Source organism: Schistocerca serialis, chromosome 8 (assembly GCF_023864345.2).
Source record: "Schistocerca serialis cubense isolate TAMUIC-IGC-003099 chromosome 8, iqSchSeri2.2, whole genome shotgun sequence".
Taxonomy (NCBI): domain Eukaryota; kingdom Metazoa; phylum Arthropoda; class Insecta; order Orthoptera; family Acrididae; genus Schistocerca; species Schistocerca serialis.
In genome coordinates, this window is record NC_064645.1 from 572,320,105 (window position 1) to 572,337,007 (window position 16,903).

A 16,903-nucleotide genomic window follows, 5' to 3' on the forward strand; every position below is an offset into this window, starting at 1 on the left:
GTCAATTCTTCGCCGTTCAGCCTTTCTAGTGGTCCAGGTCTCACATCCATACATCACAACTGGAAAGACCATAGCCCTCACAATACGGATCTTTGTTACTAGTGTTGTATCTCTGGACCTTATCACCTTGTCAAGGTTTGACATCGCCTGTCTACCGAGCAACAGGCGTCTCCGGATTTCATAGCTGCAGTCGCCATCATCAGAGATCTGGGAACCGAGATAACTGAATGTGGTCACTACCTCCATGGTTTCTCCTGCTATATCCCAGGAATTGGTAGGTGTAGTTGCCATAATTTTCGTTTTCTTCACATTCAGCCTAAGACCGGCCTTTTCACTTTCGTCTTTCACCTTCTGTAAGAGTGTTCTCAATTCTTCTTCACTTTCTGCCAACAGGCCCATATCATCCGCGTACCTGAGGTTGTTTACATTTATTCCAGCTATTTTAATTCCTGTTTCTCCTTCATCTAGCCTCGCATTCCTCATGACATGTTCTGCATACAGATTGAATAAGTACGGTGACAGTATGCAGCCTTGCCCGACCCCTTTCTGAATCTTTATCCATTTCGTTGTTCCATACATAGTTCTCACCGTGGCTTCTTGGTCAAGGTATAAACTCCGTATCAGATGAATGAGGTGATCTGGTACACCCGTGTTTTTCAGTACGTTCCATAATTTGTTGTGATCGACGCAGTCAAAGGCTTTGGCGTAGTCAATAAAGCAGAGGTACACATCTCTCTGGAATTCTCTTGCTTTTTCCGTAATCCACCGAATGTTAGCAATTTGATCTCTAGTTCCTCTTCCTTTCCTAAATCCAGTTTGTTCTTCTGGTAGCTCTTGATCTAGATATTGGCGAAGTCTATTTTGTAAGATTTTCAACATAACTTTGCTAGCATGTGAAATAAGTGGGTTGTTCGGTAATCTAAGCATTCTTTAGAACTTCTCTTCTTTGGAATGGAGATGAATACTGATCTTTTCCAGTCTTCTGGCCACTGCTGCGTGATCCATATTTTTTGACATATTGAGTGCAGCACTTTCACTGCATCCTTTCCAGTGACTTTAAATAATTCTGCTGTTATTTCGTCATGTCCACTAGTTTTGTTATCAGCCATATTTTCAAGGGCCCACTGGATTTCGCTCTCCAAAATATCTGGCTCTAGTTCTAAATTAACATTAACATCAGTAGTAGGAGCCCTGTCATTATGCAGTTCTTTTTTGTATAGGTCTTTTACATATTCTGCCCATCTTTCCTTAACATCCTCTGGTTCACTCAGATCTTTCCCGTTTCTATCTTTTATCATTCCAATTTTTGCCTGGAATTTTCCTTTAATTTCTCTAATTTGCTTATGAAGATTTTCTTATAAAAATGTGACTCCACAGTGAAAATGAATTCGAAAGTGGTCAAATGGTTGCTGCTCGTATGGTGTGAGCTTCCGTAACCAAGGTGACCCAAGTGTTTACTGTTTCTAGAGTCATCGCATCGAAGATTTGTTACCGCGTATAGGGAAAGTGGAACATCTTATCCGCTAAGTTACAACGCGCACACACACGTGTGTTGAGTGATCGTGACAGACGGTCACTGAAGAGCATTATGACGAAAAATACGAGGACGCTGACTGCAAAAATCACTGCAGAACTGAATGTACCACTCGCGAATTCTGTCAGCACCAAAGTATCTCGAAGGGAGTTCCATATGCAGGGCATTGCAGGGTGAACTGGACTTCCGAAACCACTCATCAGCGATGCAAATGCCCACATCAGGAAAACGTGGCGCGGGAGTCCTAAAATCTGGACTATGGAGCAATGGAAGAAAGACATTTGGTCAGACGTGTCTTGTTGCATACGATTCTCAAATTCTGCCCAAGTTTATGTCCCAAGAGTGAAACACAGCGAGGGTTCACTGATGATATGGGCAGTCATATTGCGTTATTCCACGGGCCCCATAGTTACTGTACTACGTTGCATTACTGCCAAGGATCCTTTGGTCATTTTGCCTTATCACGTCCAACTCGTGGTACAACTGTTGTTCCCCAATGGTAATGCTGTGCTCCCCAAGACGCAGGACTTCTGTTCAAACAGCTCCCATTGTCCCCGACTGGTTATGTAAACACAGGGATCAATTGTCGTATCTTCCTTGGCAACCACAGTTACCAGATCTCAATATTATCGAGGCTTTACGGTCTACTTTCGAGAGAAGGATACATGATCTCTATCCACCACCATCATCGTTGCCCGTACTTGTCACTATTTTGCAAGATGAATGGTATAAGATTATCCGGAAAACCTCAAAGGACCTGTATTTATCCATTCCGAGATGATTGGAAGATGTTTTGGACGTCAACGGTTTTGCTACACCCTATAAGGAATGGTAATGAACTGTGTTTTTAACGTTCCCATATTTTTATCCACCCCTTGTAGCTCCATACTCAGCAATCATATACAAGCGTTCGCTGGATGGAAGATCCGAACCTGATGCCTAGACAGTTACACAGAACACACCGATAGCCAAGAAAGAAAATAGGAATAACTCGCTGATTTGGAGACCCATAACACTGACGTCGATTTGCATTAGGATTTTGGAACATAGGAGGTATGAACATTACGAAAACCATGTATCGACAACTTTTGTAGTCAGTAACGATTCAGAAAATTATTCCTGTGAACCGCAATTAGCTCTTTATTCACACAAAGTAATGAGTGCTATTGACAGGGGATCTGAAATTAATTCCCTATTTCTAGATTTCCAGAAGGGTTTAGGCACCGTTCCTCACAAGCGATGCTTAATTAAATTACGTGCCTATAGAGTATCATCTCAACTGCGCGACTATGTTCGTGATTTCTGCCCGAAAGTTCAGTGTTCGTAGTAATGGATAAAAACTCATGCAGTACAACAGAAGTAACATGTGGTGCTCTCCAAGCCATTGTTAGAGGCCCTCTACACTTCTTACTCTATATAAGCGATTCAGAAGACTTATCAGCAGCCCTCTTAGATTGTTTGCAACTGTCATTTACCCTCTAGTAAAGTCATCAGAAGATCAAAACCAACTGAAAAATTATTTAGACAAAATGTAAGTAAGGTGAGAAAAATGGGAAGTGACTATATAATCAAAAGAGTGATGTCATGCACCTGAGTTCTAAAAGGGATCCATTAAATTTCGGTTACACGATAAATCACACAAATCGTAATACTGTCAATTCAACTAAGTACCTAGGAATTACAATGGCGAACAACTGAAACGGGAAGAAATACATAGAAAATATTGCGAGGAAGTCGTGAACGAAAGACTGAGTTTTAATTGCAGAACAATAAGAAAATGCAACAGGTCTACTGGAGTACCGCTGCGGCATGTGGGGTCCACATCAGATAGTATTGACGGAAGACATCGAAAAAGTTCAAAGAAGGGTAGCTCATTTTCTATTGTAGTAAAATAGAGGGGAGAGCGTCACGGGTATGATACGCGAGTTGGGGCAGCAATCCTTCAGACGAAGGTGTTTTTCGTTGTGGCGAGAACTTTTCACGAAATTTCGGTCACCAAATTTTTACTCCGAATGCGAAAATGTTTTGTTGGCGCCCACCTACATAGGGCGAAATGATCATCGTAATATAATGAGATAAATCACAGCTCGCAGGGAGAGATTTTCATTTAGTGCCTGATGCGAGGAATGGCGTTGAAAGCTTCACTGAATAGAGGGCGTAAACCAAAATACGTATATGGGCGGCACATCAGTGCCCACTAAATCCGTTTGTCTTTATGACGTAATCCAACCCGTAAGATGCTATCCTCTGGCTATAAAAGTGGGAGCCTCGACAGTTTCACGGCAGTCAGAGTTCGTCGCTGACGACGGCGACGATGGAGCCAATCATCCAAAGCTTGAAATTTTATCCAAATTTGACGGCGCAAGTAAACCGAGAACTTTTTATGCAAGGTTCGCTTTCCTCCTTCGGGAGTGGAACGGTATAGAAATGGTCTGAAGGCTGTTCGTCAATTCTGTCCCGGGCACTTAAGGGTGAATTGCACAGTAGTCATGTAACAAAGAAATGTGTGGCAGGACGACAACTTTTGTGACTGCAACGGAAAAAAAACTATAGATGGTATATAAGCATTGGTAAGAACACGCACGAACGCACACACACACACACACACACACACACACACACACACACACACGCCTCGTGTTTATTAAAATATAAGCTTTGGTAGTGACCCGTCGAAGAAACTAATTTTCTTTAAGACAAATAAGGTAATTATTTCAAAGACATTCATTATATGGATAACTAAACAGTTCTGCACAGCATGCGAAACGCAGAGGTCGCAAAAACGGACCAGTTATACGATCGCTCTGTTGTCCCCGTCCGTGGGTCCGACTGTTACAAACCCTTTTTCTCAGGAAATGGAAGACCTATCAAGTTGAACTTTACTTCAGACTCTGAGGTCTACGGGCCCTCGGTAGTGTACAAAATTGAAGCTTCTAAGCGAATTCGCCGCGCAGGATAGCCGAGCAGTCTAAGACGCCTTGTAACGGTCTGCGCGGCTCCCGCCGTCGGAGGTTCGAGTCCTCCCTCGGGCATGCGATTGTGTGTGTTGCCCTTAGCGTAAGTTAGTTTAAGTTAGATTAACTAGTGTGTAAGCTTAGGGATCGATGACTTCATCAGCTTGGTCATGTAAGACCTTACCACAAATTTCCAATTTCTAAGTGAATTCAGTTAAAAGATACGGCCACCTATGTTACATATTTTAATATTCGCAAACTCAGTCGTCAAAATCTAGAGGGTACTTCCCGCTGGCGTAGAATCATGAAACTTGGCAAAAATGAAGGTTTCACTCTACACCCAAAGGAAAAAATCCGAAATTTGTTGATTTGTAATTATACCACAAGGAAAAATATTTTTTTCATTTGTTATCCGACGTCAAACATGAAATTAAAACAGTCAACCGTTCTGCATTCACGCTGACTGGATCGCAATTATAAAAGTCATACATCAGGCAAGGAATGACTTTGTTGCTCATATGATGCGTTTTGGAATTTATCCACCACCAGGTAAACAGGAGCGATCGTTGCATGTACAGACGGCGTTTCAAGTTTTATGTGGAACAAACATCCGCAGACTAGTTGCCTGCCTCCTGCATGACTTTATGTCACATTAATATTAATTAAATGAGAACAGTCTCGAAAATCTTGGAATCCCTGGGACCGAAACCTCGCCAGTATCAATGTCGATAACAGGCATAAATGGTGTGGGATCTTGATTCCCGTCTCGAAATGAAAAGTCGCCGCCAGTGAGGGTAGGATGAAGCCGAGGAAGAGGAAGTTTTTTAACGCTTGTTAAGAAACGAGGCAAAGGACGTGGCAAAAGGAATGTTTTGATTGTCCTTCTAGATAAGGTTCATCTTCATATTTACAAGTAATTTAAGGAGCAAGTAAATTTTTAAATATCATCCAACGTCTACACAACGTTTTTTCTCCTCTTCCAGATCCACGCGGAACATACCTAATGAGCTCTATACGACCAGGTTCTGCCCGTTTTAGCAGAACACAAATTCTTCTTACGTTAGTTTTCCGTCCCTTTTTTTATTTCAAGAGTAACTGAGATCTGTAAGTGGTTCTGCTAAAATGTCCGATTTTTGGAGGGGGGGAGCGGGGAATCAAAGGATAGTTAAGAACGTAGTTTGTCATGAATAGCCACCTTAAAATTTGCCTTTTCTCCTTAATAAATGTAACAAATAGCGTTGCTGGATTCTTATTGCTGGCGTGAGACTACATCACCCATTAACTCGTCCACAATTTCGCAATGCGTAAAGACGTTGGCGTTCCACTGTGGGCAAACTGCCATCTGACGGTAGGGTGACGTCCCGTTTAGGTCCAAGTACGTATAGACCTCTCAACACGTCACAACGATGCAATGACGCGGAAGCTAACAGTGGGATGTTTCAGCACTGCTAGTACCTGTGTACGGCAAGAGGAAAGTCGAGCATGGCGTTGCAGTTCATTGGAGGCCGTGAATAATGGTATGGTATGGTATGATATGGTATGATATCATATGATATGGACAGGAACGGCAGCGTTACGCCCATGCCGGCAGCGCTGGGAACTCACTTCGTTAACACGCACCGCCGCGCCAAACATCCGAATCAGCGCTTCTGCCTGCCTTCTGCTGCGACTGCGGTCCTCTCGCAGACTAAGCGAAAGAGGAAACAAAGAGCGGAGGATGCGGTGAAGCTTGGCTTCGCTAACATGACTCATCCGGCAGGCGCCTGAAATGATTAGAGGGAACTGCAGTAAACATAAACCAGGATGGCGGGCACCAACATTCCTAACAGACTCTTCCAGAATACAATTCGAGCAGGGTGTTTAATCACTTCACTTAACCGCTCGGTGCCACGCATACAAGCACGTATGTATCAGCTAAATCGAAATGTTGTGCATTCACTCCGAAGACTGGTCTCAACAGCTCGACGCGCTGCTCTATCCTGTGCAAGCCTCTTCATCTCCGAATAACTACTGCAGCCTTCATACATTTGAAACTAATTACTGTATTCATACATCTCTTGGTGTCTCTCTACAATTTTTTACCCGCCCCCCCTTCCCCTACCTCACACTTCCTTCCATTACCAGATGGAGAATTCCTTTATGTCTCAGAATGTAACCTACCAGCCAAATCCCCTTTTGATCAAACTGTCGCGTAAACTTCTTTTTACGACTATTCCGTGTCTTATTATTCGAGCTTCCTATTTAATCTGCAGTAACTTAAAGCCATATTAAAAGTTAATCGATCTTACCTGTTTCAAAAACATGAAAAGGTTTTACAAATACCTCTTATCAGTCACAAAAATGACTGGATATTTAAATTATTTAATTGGCAACAAGTTTCGATGTTAGACATCATCATCAGGGTACATGGCAGCACAGAAAAAAAAAAAAACCACAGGTAGACATTAAAGGATGGCCACAGTACATGCCAAGATTGTATAAACTTTAATATCTACGAGGTGTGGCTAGAAAAAAACCGGACTAGTACTGGTGAAACAATAAAACGAATGCAATAAGGCTGAAAGTCGCGTGGCCTGTCACGTGACTCTCGCTCCGCCTACTGCTCGAGTTTCATCTGCCGCCTGCACTCAGTCTGCCCGTGGCGTCTGTTTTAAGTAGTTGACGTTTTGTCTGTGCGTCGGAAAATGTTGAGTGTACAGAAAGAACAGCGTGTTAACATCAAATTTTGTTTCAAACTAGGAAAATCTGCAAGTGAAACGTTTGTAATGTTACAACAAGTGTACGGCGATGATTGTTTATCGCGAACACAAGTGTTTGAGTGGTTTAAACGATTTAAAGATGGCCGCGAAGACACCAGTGATGACACTCGCACTGGCAGACCATTGTCAGCAAAAACTGATGCAAACATTGAAAAAAATCGGTAAACTTGTTCGACAAGATCGCCGTTTAACAATCAGAGCAGTGTCTGAGTTAACAGGAGTTGACAAGGGAAGTGTTAGGCAGATTATTCATGAAAGTTTCAACATGAACAAAGTGTGTTCAAAAATGGTTACAAAGTGTCTCACAATTGAACAAAAGGAACGCCGAAGAATGATTTGTTCTGACATCCTGGAAAACATTGAAAGTGATCCCACCTTCTTACAAAATGTTATTACTTGCGATGAATCGTGGTTTTTTACTTACGATCCCGAAACTAAACGCCAATCGATGCATTGGAAAACTCCTGGTTCTCCACGACAAAAAAAAGCACGAATGCCAAAATCGAAATTCAAGGCAATGATGATTGTTTTTTTTTTGACATCAAAGGGATTGTGCACATTGATTGGGTACCAGAGGGACAAACAGTGAATCAGCATTACTACATTAGCGTCCTGGCTACCCTACGTGAGCGAGTACGGAGAAAACGGAACGATTTGTGGAGAAAAGAGTCATGGATCCTTCACCAAGACAATGCCCCAGCTCACAGTGCGTTGTCAGTGAAGACATTTTTGGCAAAACACAACATTCCCATCTTAGATCATCCACCCTACTCACCTGATTTGGCCCCCTGTCACTTTTTTCTTTTCCCTAAAGTCAAGTCAGCTTTGAAAGGAACTAGATTTGAGACTGTTGAAGCAGTAAAGGAAAAAGCGACGGAAGTAATGTATGGACTTGCCGAAAATGATCTGCAGCATTGCTATGAACAGTGGAAAATTCGTATGGAGCGGTGTAGAGACCGAGGAGGAGAGTACATTGAAGGAGATAACATGAAATTGTAAATAATTGTAAATAAATGTTTTTTCCAGCATCAGTCCGGTTTGCATTTGCGTTAAATGTTTTTGTACTGCCACTATACCCTGATGATGAGGTCTAGCACAAACTTGTTGCCAATTAAATAATTTAAGCAGCCAACAAATTTTGTAGCGTAGCGGTGTTTGCAAAACCTTTTCATATCTTCAGCATACTCCTGTGGCACCGAATTTTAAGTGCATCTATTGTCTTCTTGTATGACGTGCTTATCATTCACGTTTCACTTCTATACATCTTCAGAAAAGACTCCCTAATACTTAAATTTATAACTGATGTTGAAGTTTCTTTCCTTGCTATTCCCAGTCTCCATTTCACATCCTCTCTACATGGGTCATCGTCGGTTATTTAGCTGCCTAAATAGCAAAACTAATTAACTGCTTTTAGTGTTCCACTTCCTAATCTAGTTCTGTCAGCGTCAGCTGGTTTAATTCGACTACATTCCATTATTTTTCTATTTCTTTTGTTGGTACTGATGTTGTAATCTCTTCTCGAGAAACTATCCAATCTGCTCTATTGATAACCGTAGTTCCTGCATAACACAAAGCAGCAGCCGCATTGTAACATAGCTTGTAATGTGAGCGTTTTCGTTTCTGCGCTGTGTAGCTTGTGCCAGGCTAGACAATTACTGCTCATCACCTCTTTCACGCGACGCCCATTGTCATTGTCAATACATATCGATAACAGGAAAATCCCACCAGAATAGTGTGGGACCGCTCTGTCGAATGGCCACGTAAAGTTGCGCTTCAAAAATTACTTTGTTTGTAACGGGGAACAATCGGACGCTTTCCGTCAACTCTGGGCGTCGCATAAAAGACGCGATGAGCAGTATTTGACCTACTCCGCCCCCACACTGCTAAAACAGAATTTCAGGTATCTGTCAAAATACAACGGAAATGTGTGTGACGTCTCTTAGGAGAAACACCAGATATATAAACAGTTGACATCCACTGCAGAATAACTGCCTCTTCCAGACTTTTCTACACATTATGTTCTTCAGCAAGAAGTAGTATAGCTCCAACGATCCTATATGTTTTCTTATAGCACCGTCCTCCACTGCTTTTTTTTTCATTACGTTATCGTCACAGCCCTCTGTTAACTCAAGGAATCCAGTAGATAACTTCCTCTCTCCATCTACCAAACATCCGCCTGGTTACACGTCCTACACATCAACATTATATTTAATGCTGAATAGTGGATGGGTCGTCGAATAACTGACGAAGAGGTACTGAATCGAATTGGGGAAGAAAGAGTGTTATGTCAAAAATTCACAATAAGAAGGAATCGGTTGATAGGACCCGTCCTGAGGCATTATCAAGGAATGGATAATATGCTTATGAAGGAAACTGTGAGAGATAAATATAATAGAGGGAGACAGCAGCAGCAGTAGGTCTCAGCTAATAAATGAAAGGCACAATACTGCTTGTGTTCTACAAGATTAATTTATTTAGTAACCGGTTTTCGGCTCACAGGCCATCACGAGACTATCGCCGTCAGTCAGAGTATGAATGCCTTGTAAGTGGAAAACCGGTTAGCTAAACAAATTAATCCTACAGAAAAGACACAATACTGTGCTTCTCATTTATTATTGTGTTGTTCTACTCAGAAGCGACAGAGCCCTCGAGGGCTGTTGTTACATCTATTTAGGCACCACGGTCGCGATTTCGGTCAATTACGCCATTTTAAAGTGATTACTGTAACAACACAAATTGCTTACGATCAGTTCAACGTTAAACCTACATTCAGTTCTCACAATATTTTATAAAAACAAAACTTAAAAAAAACGTAGTTTTTTCATTTCTCAATTTCATTTGTATAATAGACACGAGTCAATCATTTACATAAATGAACGTAGCACTTCATGATTACCGGAGCATCACGTAGAACCTGGGGTCTAAGCATCGATTTACTCAACGCCTTTAACCACATTACTTACTGTAGTGAGTCCTATGGAATACATGTTGCATGTTCCATGATTTATTAATTTTTCTGTCTGTCTCTCCTATTATTTCTCAAAAAGCGTCTGTCCTCCGTTCGCTAAGAAACCTTCAGCATTTCAATGATTTTCACATTGCAAGAACCCGTCTTAGTCAAAACAGGCACTAAGTGTCAACTTCCCATTCTCAGACACATTTGAAGCTTAGTTTTGAAAATCATGTTTAGATTCCCAAAAACATATCACGCAGTTCTTACTCGTATGTTATACGGCGTATTTGAAAGTACACTGATATTATAAAAACAAAACAAAAAAACTATGAAAACGCCAGATTGAAAAAGTGCAAATTAACAATGAAGTCTCACAATCAGTAATTTTGGTCATTTAAAGAAGCCGAATAAAATTACTGGACGGACAGCGGAAGGAAAATATAGTAGAGGAAAAAGTGCGGAGAGGCTTTTGCGAGTCTCCAATGCTGGCATTACAAATGCTGTTGTAGCTACCGGATTTCCTCTACCACAATCGATATATCGTCGCTAGGCAATGAAAACCTCGTAACTCCATCTGACAAAGAAATCCAAGTAACTCCATTACCAAATGTAGCCAATTATGCCGCATACCCTGTTAAATCTTCCTTCTTAGAGTTGTACAGTGTCGCCATCTAGCGGCAATAATGAAAAACTCACATCTCCAGTGATATGTAGTTTGTGCCGTAAACCTCGTATCTCCGGTAAACGCCATTGTTAGTGTGAAGGGCGAACACATGCTCCAAGATTAAAACGTTTTTTGATGTGATAGTAACCTTTTTGACTGACAGACCCAACATTGCTTTATTGCTACAGGTACGTGTTAGTATTTCTAGGTAAATAAATGTATTTTAATATACAGAATTAGTAATGACTTCCTTAAATACAATGTTGATTTAGGAGCTTTTCATCACGCGTAAAGCAGACTGCATTTGGTACATAATTTTAGAACTTAACAGAATCCTATACATTCTACAAATGGTTCAAATGGCTCTGAGCACTATGGGACTTAACTCCTGAGGTCATCAGTCCCCTAGAACTTAGAACTACTTAAACCTAACTAACCTAAGGACATCACACACATCCATGCCCGAGGCAGGATTCGAACCTGCGACCGTAGCGGTAGCGTGGTTCCAGACTGTAGTGCCTAGAACCGCACGGCCACCCTGGCCGGCTATACATTCTACAGTAACTAGTTTGTTTTCAGGTATGGGTAAAAAGAGAAAATTCACTCTTCACCTTGTGAAAGAAGCCAACAACGGGTCATATCGTATAAAATCACCGGGAGAAGATTCTAGTCAGGTTCCTCCTTGTCCTCCACCAAAAGAAAGAGTATACCTACAAAACGAAGGTAAACTGTAGTTTTTATTGCTGTAACTTCAAGTAAGATCCTTGTTTGAAAGTTGAGGTGATTAAATTATTTAAATATCATTGACGACGTTATTGTTTACACTACAGATAATGCGGAAAAATAAGCTAATACAAAGGCGAATTCCACTTCTGAGTTCGAAAGTCTGTTCGAACACAGCTGCGAGGATGATATCTCCAGTAGCAGTAGTGATGTGTATGATCCGGATAAAAACAAAAATGACCATAGAAGTAACAACAGCACGGAAGACAATGATGACGAAGTTGATGTGGGAGTAAAAAGTACGAAGCAGCGCCGTAAAAGGAAAAGCAATCAATCACTTCAAAGTTTGCAGAAAAGAAAAGATATGAGGGGACAGGATTATATATAGTAATGCAAAAAGATGAGTTTGGCAAAAAGAGACCAACAATGAGCAAAAGTAGGAGGGAAATGACATCACGATGTACTTGTAAACATTCTTCCTTAAATTGGAACAGGAATTGCAAGGATATTACAGAAGAGCAGAGACAGCTAATAATTAATCATTTTTGGCAGGATATGTCTTGGGGTGTAGCCATGTCTACTACGTTCCAGTTAAAAGACTCAGAAATAATTCAGAATCTAATAAATCTCACTGTTCTAACACACTATATTACAATTTTGTAATAAAAGGACAGAGTAAAATGTCTGCAAGACTATGTTTCTGAATACTTTGTGCTTAGGTGAATGGAGTGTCGAAACATGGGCATCTAGTGCATCAAGAAGAACACTTGCAGAATGGCCTCAAATGCAGGAGAGACCAACGAAAGTTTCAGGTGGACGACAAACAGCGTCAGATTTTTTTGCAGTGTTTCCGAAACTGGAATCGCATTACTGCTGTCGTTCTTCCACAAAACTCTACTTGGAACCTAACTGGCAGAGTAAGTAAGAACTACATTTTCCAAGAAAAGAGGACAAATCCCAGCTGCTTACAAACAGTATGCAATGAAAATAATCTTAACTTATTTTCCCCTAAAAAGAACCAGTGCGATCTTTGTTGTTCTCACCAGACAGGCAATCTCTCAGACAATGAATACTCTTTGCATATGGCCTGAAAAACTGAGGCAAGGCAAGCGAAAAATAGTGATAAATTAGGACCAGCTAGAGTGTTTTCTATGGACCTTCAAGCACTTCTGCTTTCTCCAAGACTAAAAGCATCTGCACTGTACTATAAAAGCAAACTGAAGGTCCACAACTTTACCATCCATGATTTAAAAAGTAAGAATGGTTATTGTTACCTTTGTCACGAGAGTGAAGGTTGACTAACAGCTTCGGAATTTGCCGATATACTCATGCATTTTATAGAAACATACGTCCAAAATGACTCAGAAGCTACACACTGCCTCACATTTGAAATGAGAGAACATGTCCATGCCTAAAAAAATGCAGCCATAAAATAAACTTGTTTACAGCCACCTGTGACTGTGATGCTGATAGTAGCAGCAATAGTAACAATAATAAATGTTAATAAACTGCACAAATGTTTACGGTAATAAAAGTTTAATTAAAGCTGCCAACATCGTTTCTATGTTTTTTAAACACTGTAATTTATTAACATTCAGAGTCCAATATTTTGAACAATGTGAAATTATTCATTTCACTTTATATCTGTAATAATGTATCCTTACAGATGTTTCATAATACACAAATAATGCAAAGTTCAAGCGAGTATTTTCTAAAACAAATTAAACATTCATTCATTTCAATTTTTAACCACGCACTCGTTACATGCCTCTTATCTCCATCACTACCAGAAAAATAACTGTGAAAACCTCGGAACTCCAAAAACAGGCAGACAATTTGAAGTGCATAATAAAGTCTTATGTACCAATGATCGGATCGATATTGTGTAGCAGAACCACCACATTTGACTAATCAGGTCCCCATGTGATTTCAGTAATTAGTTTTTTGTTTCTCCTGTAAAATTTGACCGATTTGATTTACGAGGTTTTCATTGCCTAGCGACGATATGCTCCCGTGTAAACGCCCAGCCGTCGCTGAAACGTGCTACGTTGTCATGCTCCTATTCACTTTTAAAATGTTCGTTCATGTGGACGAAGCTATCTTATTTGGAGTGCAAGAAGAGAATAAGTATCCAACTGTGTATGAAGTTATTCATTTCCTATTTCTTAATCGAAGAGAGGCGCATTTTAGCTTTATTAGATGCAAAGAGATACATACATAGTGATATATTTGTTGCAGTAGCAAACTGAGCCCTATATCCTGCATAGGTGCGTTATTTGTACACCGCCGTATAAAATTTCTCTTTCAGTAGCCACGGTACCCTACATATTCAACGCATAGTGAGGAAACATTCGCTAATTCTGTATGCAGGGATACGACTAAGTCCTTACTTGTTCGCAATCCCTCAGTATCTTGCAGGAGAATAGTCTTCCATCAGTGAGTACTTCGAATGTTTTCCACAACCAGCGTCATTTAGGTAGATAAAGAAACAGTTTCGAATGCATTAATTGGCGTGGATACGACTTTATAACATCTCTTCTTGTACAACTCCTCCTTTGGTGTTAACCGACATACGTTGACCAGCAAAAGCACGACAGTCTTACAAAATACAGAAGCGTAAACGCCACTCCTTCTGACCTTTAAGTTGAATTGTCAGGGAGACTAAAAAGTAGATTAACAAAAAAACTTTCAGCATATGTTTGTTGATAAGATAACCGGCAAACGAAGGTTAACTGCAGTATGCAAAAATCGATGCCATGTCTCATGACTCAGTAAAACCGTGATCTCAGATGTTATAATGAATGAAAACTTACAATTACTTCCTCAGTGTAAACAGTTAACTTACCACCATTACTTTTACTCCATGTATTTTTCTCGTTGTATTTTGAACTGCGCGTAACTCATTAGGATGGTTGTGAATCATTTGTTCGCTATGGCAGACAAAACGCGATTCTATGTCTGCGAAACGTGTGAGTTTCGTGAATAAGGTGATACAAGCATTACAAAATCAGAAATTTTATTTTTATTTTTTTGAGCGCGCCATCTGCAGATCTGAACTGATCACTGTCGCGCTTGCTCGCGGTTTGCCTGGTCTTGTAGGCTAATCGTGAAGGGAAACACCTTCACAATCATTCCCACCTAATTCGTCTGTTTTTTAATATCTATAAAATTGTGCAACTACATTCTGCTTCTTTTATTAGTGGATTAATATTCCATTGTCCTTGCTGCGCTTATGGTCAGCTGCACAAATGTTCCGTTAATCTACTACGAATTACGGTCCTCTTGTTGCTTAGTCAGCCTGGCGGCTGTAGCTTCTAAGTCAACGTTCTGGCGATTCTTAAGGTTCCTACACACACACACACACACACACACACACACACACACACACACACACACACACACACACACTGCAGCCATTACAATTTTAACTGCACTTGTGACGTTAAAGCATTACTGTGTCTTTTTGATCGATTGGGGTGGGGCAGCATGAGCTTCTCGGGTGTATCGTTTAAATTCGGTGATTCGATTGCCTCTACATATAACGGCCAATTATAAAGGCCATTCGAGCCGTTGCACTGCAACCTCATCACAGCGTTCTCAAAGACTTCTTATCTTGACAGCACAGTTACGACGGCCATTTTACAATACTAGCTGCGAGAATAAAGTATTACAACAGACGCGATGTGTTACGACGGACGGGAAGTTTTATTATTGAGAAAATGCTATGTAAACTGGTCGTTTCATTTGTAACTGGTTCATTTATCAGTGACTACTTCAAATACTAAGATTATTCTCAAGCAGGAGAAATAAAATTTTATGAGTAAGAATAATAGGTGTTTGTAATAAACCATATTTATGGACAGTTGCATACTGATAAAAAGGTAACCAAGACTGCAGCTTCCCCTGTGATTCAGACCCTGGTGTTATAACGCTAGAACTTTCTCGAAAAATCCTCGTCCTGCGCACTGCTCCCTTTGCTGACAGGAATTTTGAGAAAGTTTAGCTTCGACATTGTAGTCTGATAGAAAGCGAACGGAATCAGGTGAAGACTACACAACTAAGAAATCGCTGACTTAAATATGAAATGTGACGGTGTATAGTCTATAACGCTTTGCTACAGCGCACGTAGAAGCATTCGGAACTATTCAGAAGTGTGACAAAATGACTTCAGGAACGATCACAGATCATAAACGAGACAATCGCGAACAACAAAAACGGGTATAGAATGTTACATAAACGTGTTTGTTGCCAAGTGTCACATCCCGCCTAACAAAGACAATTGGCTCCGTTACGACCAATACAGAGAACATACAAACGATGTTCAAATATTTCTTAAAAATTTCCCACATTGTACTCAACGAAACGGAGACGCTAGTAATATACTACAAGAACAAATACGTTCTTGAATAACAGCCAAACATGAATGAATGAGAACACACGCAAGAACCACAGGTGGAAAATAAATTTGATAAAATATGGGAATATGAAACAGTGCAATCATCCAGATACTGCATGCACAAGGCAATAACCAGCATTTGCAACACCGTTGCGATATTTTTAATTCTCAATTAGCAAAGAAACAATTATCAAGGACCTATAACCCCATTAGCCTTTTTTAGCTGCAAACCAGATTCATTAGGAATATACGAAAAAAGAAATTATACAGATAAAATAACATTCTGGGTCGAAAAGCGCTGTAACACAGAGGACCATAAGTTGTTAATGAGTCCATATGAAGAAACAAACAATGATTATGAATTATCATGTTGTATCCCTTCGATATCGATGTCCTACGCTTAAGTCGAGAGAGAGCTTTCTTCCAGCAACTGAAGCAATTACGTCGTCACCTTCCATCCGCCGAACAGAACTATGGTGAAACATAGCCTCCTCCCGAAGGCGAGCCCAATGTCTAAATAGCGTACCTACCTCGCTTACTACGTTTAAATGGAGCAAATAAAATATTTTAAAAAATTATATAGGAAGAAGACAATTTCCCCGGTCGTAAAACAGCCTCGGACAGCGTATTATGACGTTTTTGGAGAAAGAAAATCTCCTCTATAAAAATCAGCATGGATTCCGCAAACAGACATCTTCTGAAACTCAGGTCGCTCTTTTCCTCCATGAGATGATGCCGTGTTCCTCGACCTCAGGAAGGCATTTGATACTGTCCCGCACTGACGGTTAGTGACAAAAAAAAATACGGTTTTACCGAGTATCAGACCAAATGTGCGACTGGATTCAAAACTTCGTTCAGCTAAGAGCTTAACACGTCTCTCAAATGTAAAGATAATATTAGGGGTACCTCAAGGAACTGTG

At 40.6% G+C, this 16,903-nt stretch overlaps 1 protein-coding gene across 1 annotated transcript in view; it reads right to left on the reverse strand.

Annotated features, from left to right (window-relative positions):
- Nucleotides 1-16,903, reverse strand: part of LOC126417127 (AT-rich interactive domain-containing protein 5B-like) — a 531,426-nt gene that overhangs the window by 491,354 nt on the left and 23,169 nt on the right. The window lies entirely within an intron of this gene.